Genomic DNA, 7,503 nt, shown 5'->3' with positions numbered 1-7,503 from the left:
AGATTGAAGAATATTAGGTTTGCGATCCTAGCGAAATAACGATACTTTTTCTATGAAATTCCATTTCGGGAGAAAATGTTTCCAACTAAATCTTAACAAACCACTTTGATTTTGATGTCGATCGCTTCAGCATAATATATTCTAGCTTTATAGGTGTCGCTTTTTTGTATATTGAGCAAATCGAGAAATAACCGGCCAAGAGCATGTCGGGCCACGCTCAGTGTAGGGTTCCGTAGTTACTCTTCCGTCACAATAAACTAAACTGGAGCTTAAAGTATAGTAAATTGTTAACCAAGGGATGAAACGGTACCTTTCACCCGAGTTAAACAAATAGGCAAATTTGCATAATCAGTACCTAATTAAAGTAAGTCTTTTTACTATGAAGGGAAAACTTTTTGCGATAACTCAAAAACAGCTAAACTGATCATGTCCGCTATAGTTTTCATTTAATGTCTTTCTTAATCTCTACTTCCACGATTTTTTTCATATTTTTTGGACCTATGGTTCATGGTATGGTTCACGGGAGGGGGGGGGGACACATTTTTTTTTCTTTCGGAGCGATTATCTCCGAATATATTCACTTTATCAAAAAATGTTTGTTGAAAACCCCCCAAAATTAGTTTTGAAAGACCTTTCCAACGATACCCCACATTCTAGGGTTGAAGCGAAAAAATAATTTCACCCCCACTTTACGTGTAGGGGAGGTACCCTAAAAAAAATTAAATTTTTAGATTTTATTGTACGACTTTGTTGGCTTTATTGATTTATATATCCATGCCAAATTTCAGCTTTCTAGCACTAACGACCACGGAGCAAAGCCTCGGACAGACAGACAGACGGACATGGCGAAACTATAAGGGTTCCTAGTTGACTACGGAACCCTAAAAAGGAAAACCTATAAACTATAAACCTAGTTAATCATTGTTTCGATAACATATTAAAAAATCATAGAGAACGGAAAATATATAGAAGTGGAAAAGCGTTTTCTCATTTTGTATGGAAAGTTATGTGGTATGCTTCCCTCTTAAAGACGACTCCGGTTGGTTAACTGCTCTAAGTAAATATATTATAATGACCGTACAGAAATGACACTACCAAACCGAAGTTTGACAGCGATTCAGGGATGAACTATGCTGTCCCTTTCTAATGTATGGCACTATCCCTTTCGGCCATTTAGGGTTGTCAACATTCAAGTTATTACGTCAAGTTGTGCCAAACCTAATAATTGCTCGGATCAATGCTGAGCCGAACAGAGCCGAGAAAAACCGAAAGGAGGAGTGTCGCCCCACTGCCAATAGTTACATATAAGGAAGCCCTAATCGCGGCCATTAGGAATCCGCCGCAACATTGCATTTCGTAACTAGCACAGCGTAGTACAGACAACAGCTAACGCACTTTTTAGTACAGTTGCCATCAGATATATCGGAGCGGCCGAGGCGCTTGCAAATATCTGAACACGCTCGTTGACAGGGTGTTTTTTTAGTCACTAATAATTTAGGGCTCCTCTACACGATGGCCCAGCGTAGGCCAGTCCAAGGGACGCAGCTATGCGGTGAAATGAGATAGCAATATCACTTGCTCCCTCTAACGCATAAATGCGTCCCTAGGACTGGCCTACGCTAGGCCATCATGTAGAGGAGCCATTACATGGTGAATATAAAGGTCATACTGGGCAACTTTTCGTATGACACCGATCCCGAAATCGCAAAAAAATGGTTGTTTCATACATTTTGGCTGTCTGACCTTGACATTTCTATGGGAGAGAATAAAATGGCGGAATTTCGGGAATGGTCTTATATTAAAAGCTACTCAGTATGACCTATATATTCACTCCCTAAATTATTAAATTATTAAATTATTAAATTATTTAATTGTCACAGGTGACAAAATAAACAGCCTGTAAAAACGAAAAAACGGTCAGATTCGAAGAATCATTAAGACAAGTTTAAGTTCTTGGAAATATCTTTGAAAAATCGATAACTAAACGACATGTCAAAATTGACGTTTATTTCGATTCCGCTGTGATCCCAATAAGATCTATCTACGATATTTCTAACGTCAAAGTGACATTGGTTGCCCGAATCGAGCTGCTTCTGTCTATTATACGACATCGTACAAAATCGTACAAAAAAAACAAGTGCAGTAATATCATTGCATTGGTTGACTGGGTAGAGAATGCCTTAAGGCATTAAGTCCGCCATTTGTACCTTCATGTATTGTGCAATAAAGATTAAATAAATAAATAAATAATATACACGCATCAGCGTTCAGCTGCTAGTGTATTAAACAATATAATATAATACATAATTATGGGTGTGTAATGTTTTTAATAATAACAATTTGCGAAATTTCATTTTTCATAATTTGAATTGCATAATTTTGATATGCAGAAATTATGATTTGGTATAAAAACAAATACAATAAAAACGAATTGCATAATTTCGAAAGTAATTATAGTTTAGTAGCATAGTAATGTATTTGCATAACAGGCAACCAGTATAATGTTCACTCTGTATACTATTTTATACTCAGAACGTTTTTTATTCATGAAAACCAACAGCATAATGTTGAAGGTGTGGTTTCACAATCAAACCACGGCAAATCGTTCATAAACTTTATTTGATTGAGTTTGCTGAAAGTTTAACAACACTGAATTACTAATTAATAAAAAAACATAAAACATTATATTTGCATGGAACATAATCGATTTTTCTAAGCGTCAAACTTACCTACATCCGTACTTTACGTCTGTCGACATATATTTTACCGCAAAGCAGCGGCCAGTGTGAGTTGGAACCTTTGTGGTTCCTAAAGGATTCAGATAAACTTCATATAAACGCCTAGTGAAAATGAACAAGCAAAAATACAATTTCCAAGACATATGGTTCTCCCCATATGGTCGCAGTTCTACCTAACACTCCTCCTCGCTTCGCTCGTCGTCGTACCTAACGGCGACCAGCTTTAAAGTTGAATAGGTAGATTGTTGTATAATTTAATAGTTTGATTGACACCAAGTATATTTATCATAGAACACTATGTCACCATTCGTTAAAATTTAGTACTATATTTTAATTATTATACGAAATGTATGTTATAACAAGTAAAATTATTCCTAAGGATTGTTATGAAGAATGTTTTTATGATGATAGAGCATTCTGTCATTAAATTAGTATGACTAACAACTTTATATGTTTTGTTTTTATACATAATGTTTATTATGAGTTTCAATAGTAGTTAAATGAAATTATGCTAAAAGTTTGTATTAAAATTGAACGGCACCCCATAATTATATTATAATATTAACGATATCCAAATGAGAACTTATCTAAACTAGAACTTATCATTATCGTATCGCATTCTTCGAATCTGGCCGATTCTCAGAGGTACGTAGGTAATATTGATATAAAAAAAAACTAGTTTGGAATTTTATCAAACGACGCGCCATCTGTTGACGTTTGTTATTAAAATGACCCTAAGTTACTTATGGAATATTGCCCTATTTCGGTTTTATATATCGTGTCATTCACGAAGACGCCTGCCTTGACTAGTAATGTCATGTTATTATATGTTAGATTCGTCAAATCTGCGCGTCATCGTGTATGACTCGAACTCATTGACACATATATCTAAAGACGGGCCTTAAGGACACTAGGAATGCGCTAGTTCAGTGGTGTCCTCGAATTCGAGCCAATCGTGCAGTCTAACGCAAATAGTTGCGACAAATCGCGCGCGTGATGCGCACTCACCAACCAATCGCGTTGCGGCGTTAAGCTGGCCATACACACTCGGGTATGCCTGCGCAGTATTATCAACTGCACAGGTAAAACGGAGCGTGTGTGGCATTCGATTGTGCAGTTTCCCAGGGATCGGAACCGGTTTTTTGGAAAAACTCTGAAATAAACATATATTTCGGTTTATTTTATACTCCAAATATAGGACTCGGTTGTGTTTTTAGATAACGACTTCGTATTATTAGATTGCCCAATTAGAAATGAAATAATTAACAAAGAACGAAAAAATACCGTTTTCGTTCCCATACAAAAATAAAAAATACCGGTTTCCGATCCCTGGTTTCCTATACAGCTGTGCAGTTGAACTGTACAGGCAAAACTGCGCAGGCATACTCTAGTGTGTATGGCCAGCTTTAGACAGCACGATTGGCTCGAATTCGTGTGCGTGACACCGCTGTACTGGCCCCATTCTTATTGTCCGTAAGGCCTGTCCTTAGATTTATGTCAATGCACGAACTATAAATACATTAACAATGGGTATAGTACCAATCTCTTTGTTTAATGTCATTTAACTTTAATAATTCTGGAAAGTCGATGTGCATTATTAGTAATTATGCAAACAATTTATATTTAAACAACAATAATGCACACATCTGGCGCAAAACAACAAATAATATTCAAAATTAAAATTTCAAATACGGGCTTTAAATATGTTTATTTCGAGAAGCCGGTAATTGGTTTGTAAATAAGGCTAAAGGTTTAACAATTTAATTATTATTTATTTACATCTTTCGCGTAAATGTTTGTGAATGTTGTTATTGTGATATTTGTTAATAATTTAAGTATAAAATCACAGCTCACGGGCGCAATTGCATGGCATGTATGTAAATAGTTTTTAAGTCTCATGAAGTGAAATGTTAATTTCTTTTGAGAATAATAAATATCTTTAACCCGAAATACCTAAAATACAAATTTTACATTGGTTATAGTGACTTCCCAATAGGGAGCGTGCATGAACTGTAGGAGGCAGCACAGGAGCCGTCAGATTTTTGGCGCGAGGCGTAAATGTGATGTTTATTGTTCCGATGTAGCCCACAAGATGGCAGAACCTACTATGCACAAGAAAACACGTGACGTGTGAATGTACATGTTTATTGTTCCGATTCAGGCCACAAGATGGCAGACCCTCCAACGCGCACGGTCCCTATTATGTATCGTTGATATAAATGTCCTAGTCGGTGGTACTAAGACGCCATCAATGTCTCACAGAGAATGCCCGAGCTGTTCCCATCTGTGTTCGTTGCGCAGTGCGCAAGCAACTATGGTCACATAGCAAAATGATGTAACTCAAACATGTGGATTTTCTAGTTTTTTATACGAAACTGCAGTGGAAATGGGTTAGTTTGTATATCGAATTACACACTTACAATTTCATAGTTTGACCCATTTTCACTATTGTATAGGTAAAAAACTTAAGTAAGTCACCTGTTGTATGTAGTTGTGACGTGTTCGAATAGACAATACATGTTTAAAATACAAAAACAAATGTCTATTCGAACACGTCACAACTACATACAACAGGTGACTTACTTAAGTTTTTTACCTATAAGTACTTACATGAAATAAAACAAAACCAAATAAATAAAACAAAACAATTTAGAACAGGTTAATCTAACCTTTAAGGCAATTATTTTGTTTATAGTCATAAAAAAACTGAGATAATTATCATAACATAGTAACAACACAAAGGAAATTAATTGTTTGAACAGCGATTACCTCGATAATTAACTACGTAATATTTCGCAGTCTATTATAGCTTCATGCCAACGGAGACTGCTTACCATTAGGCAGGCTGTATGCTTGTATGCCACCGACGTAGTATAAAAAAATGCGATTTGTTTCCTAATGTCATTTTTGATTTTTTTACTTGTGTTGTGTGACGGCTGCGCCGGAGTCGATCGCATGCAACACGGCTGTTCCGAGAGCTAGGTCTGGACGCGTTGCGTTGTCGATAAGTTATCGATAAATTCTCACTGTACTGGCGGCAATCGTCAACTTTGGGAACAAATAATTTTTTTTATCAAATATTTTCATTTGTGTTTTGTAGTCACACTCAGAAAAGGTATACAAAATAAAAATCTGCCAAGTGCGAGTCAGACTCGCCCACGAAGGGTCCCGTAACATTTTCAATATAAAATGCAAAGAAACACGTTTGTTGTATGGGAGCCCCCTTAAATATTGATTTTATTCTGTTTTTAGTACTTGTTGTTATAGCGGCAACCGAGTCTAAGTATCACGGTTCATGATATACAGCCTGGTGAAAGACGGACAGACAGAAGGACAGAAAGCGGAGTGTTAGTAATAGAGTCTCGTTTTACCTTTTGGGTACGGAACCCTAAAAAAGTGACCGAGACCTTCAGTCCATCCAGCCTTAAACATTAAGCAAGCATGCGTCCGGTATTTTATTCCATAGCCCAGTATTTAGTCAACCACTTTCACCTAATAACTTAGTTCATTTTAGATTTCATGAAGTCTCAATCCCATGACACGGGCAAGGGCAGCTTAGCTCGGTGTAACCCTTACATTTCATTAAAGTTTCAACAGGGTTTCTACGTGTTGATTCCGGCTCCGCGCATACCTGCCGAAGGTCCGGAACACCATTATTCCGTGATGGGAAAGACATACAAAACTTAATGAATACAAAAATTTAATGCTTATAAAATAAAACTACTTAAAAGAAATAAAAATACCTAAAACCAATCTTCTATGCCTTGGCCTCTTGGCAAGGTGCCCAATGGGCACCTTTAGCACTGCCAAAGATATATATATATATATATATATAACTCCGTATAAAATAAATAGTCTAAGAAAAAAACGTGTCTCGAAAAATCAAGCGAAATGTATGCTCAAATAGAAGGCGTTTGGTATTTAACACATATCAGTGAAAGAACATGGGTCAAATGGCCATTATATCATTCTAAGAGTTTTAGTCCTGTGTCGAAAGATGGCAGTAAAATTAGTTGACTACAAAATGTACTTTAACAATAGAATACTTATACTTTAATAAAGAAAGGCTATTATAGAGTAGACGATTATTTAACAGACAAACACGTATGGTCGGATGTCTTATTTTCAGCTAACTGTGGCATATAAGTTAAGGATTATATAAGTTAGGTACCTGTATATATTCAATGTAAATTATTTTTAATTATTCCCTACAATTCTTGACTTTCAAAAAGTGTTTTGTAAGAATCTATTTTGAATAAAAATATTATGATTATAATTATAATAGATTTTTTTATTCGTTCACAAACAAGACAAATTACATAATATATCTAAAAAAATTAGAAAGTATAAAGTGCGACGAAATGGCTTCATCTCAGCATGTTGCCAATACGCCTATATACTAATTTTTTTTCTGGCACTGATCATCACGTAGCAGCATTCCCGCGTTTTATTGCGAATATTGCGATCTCTCATCATTTTGTTTATTATTATCAGAGATCGGACCAATTAGCGTCATTGCTCGCAATAATGTGGAGACTTCAATATTTATTAAAAATTGATCATTTTAGAAAATTTTGAAAAATAACCAATTTTTTTCTTTAATAAACATTGGAGATGGCGGGACGACTTGGACGTATTTTATCCAGATTGGCGGGAAAGTACAAAAGACAGGGTTAAGTGGAGAAAGCGAAGGTGCCCAGCAGTGGGATAATAAATTAGGCTAACAAAAAAATCTACACTAAGAAATCTTTGTATTATTTATTGA

This window comes from Cydia pomonella, chromosome 25, assembly GCF_033807575.1.
Source record: "Cydia pomonella isolate Wapato2018A chromosome 25, ilCydPomo1, whole genome shotgun sequence".
NCBI lineage: Eukaryota > Metazoa > Arthropoda > Insecta > Lepidoptera > Tortricidae > Cydia > Cydia pomonella.
This window is presented reverse-complemented; position numbering follows the sequence as displayed.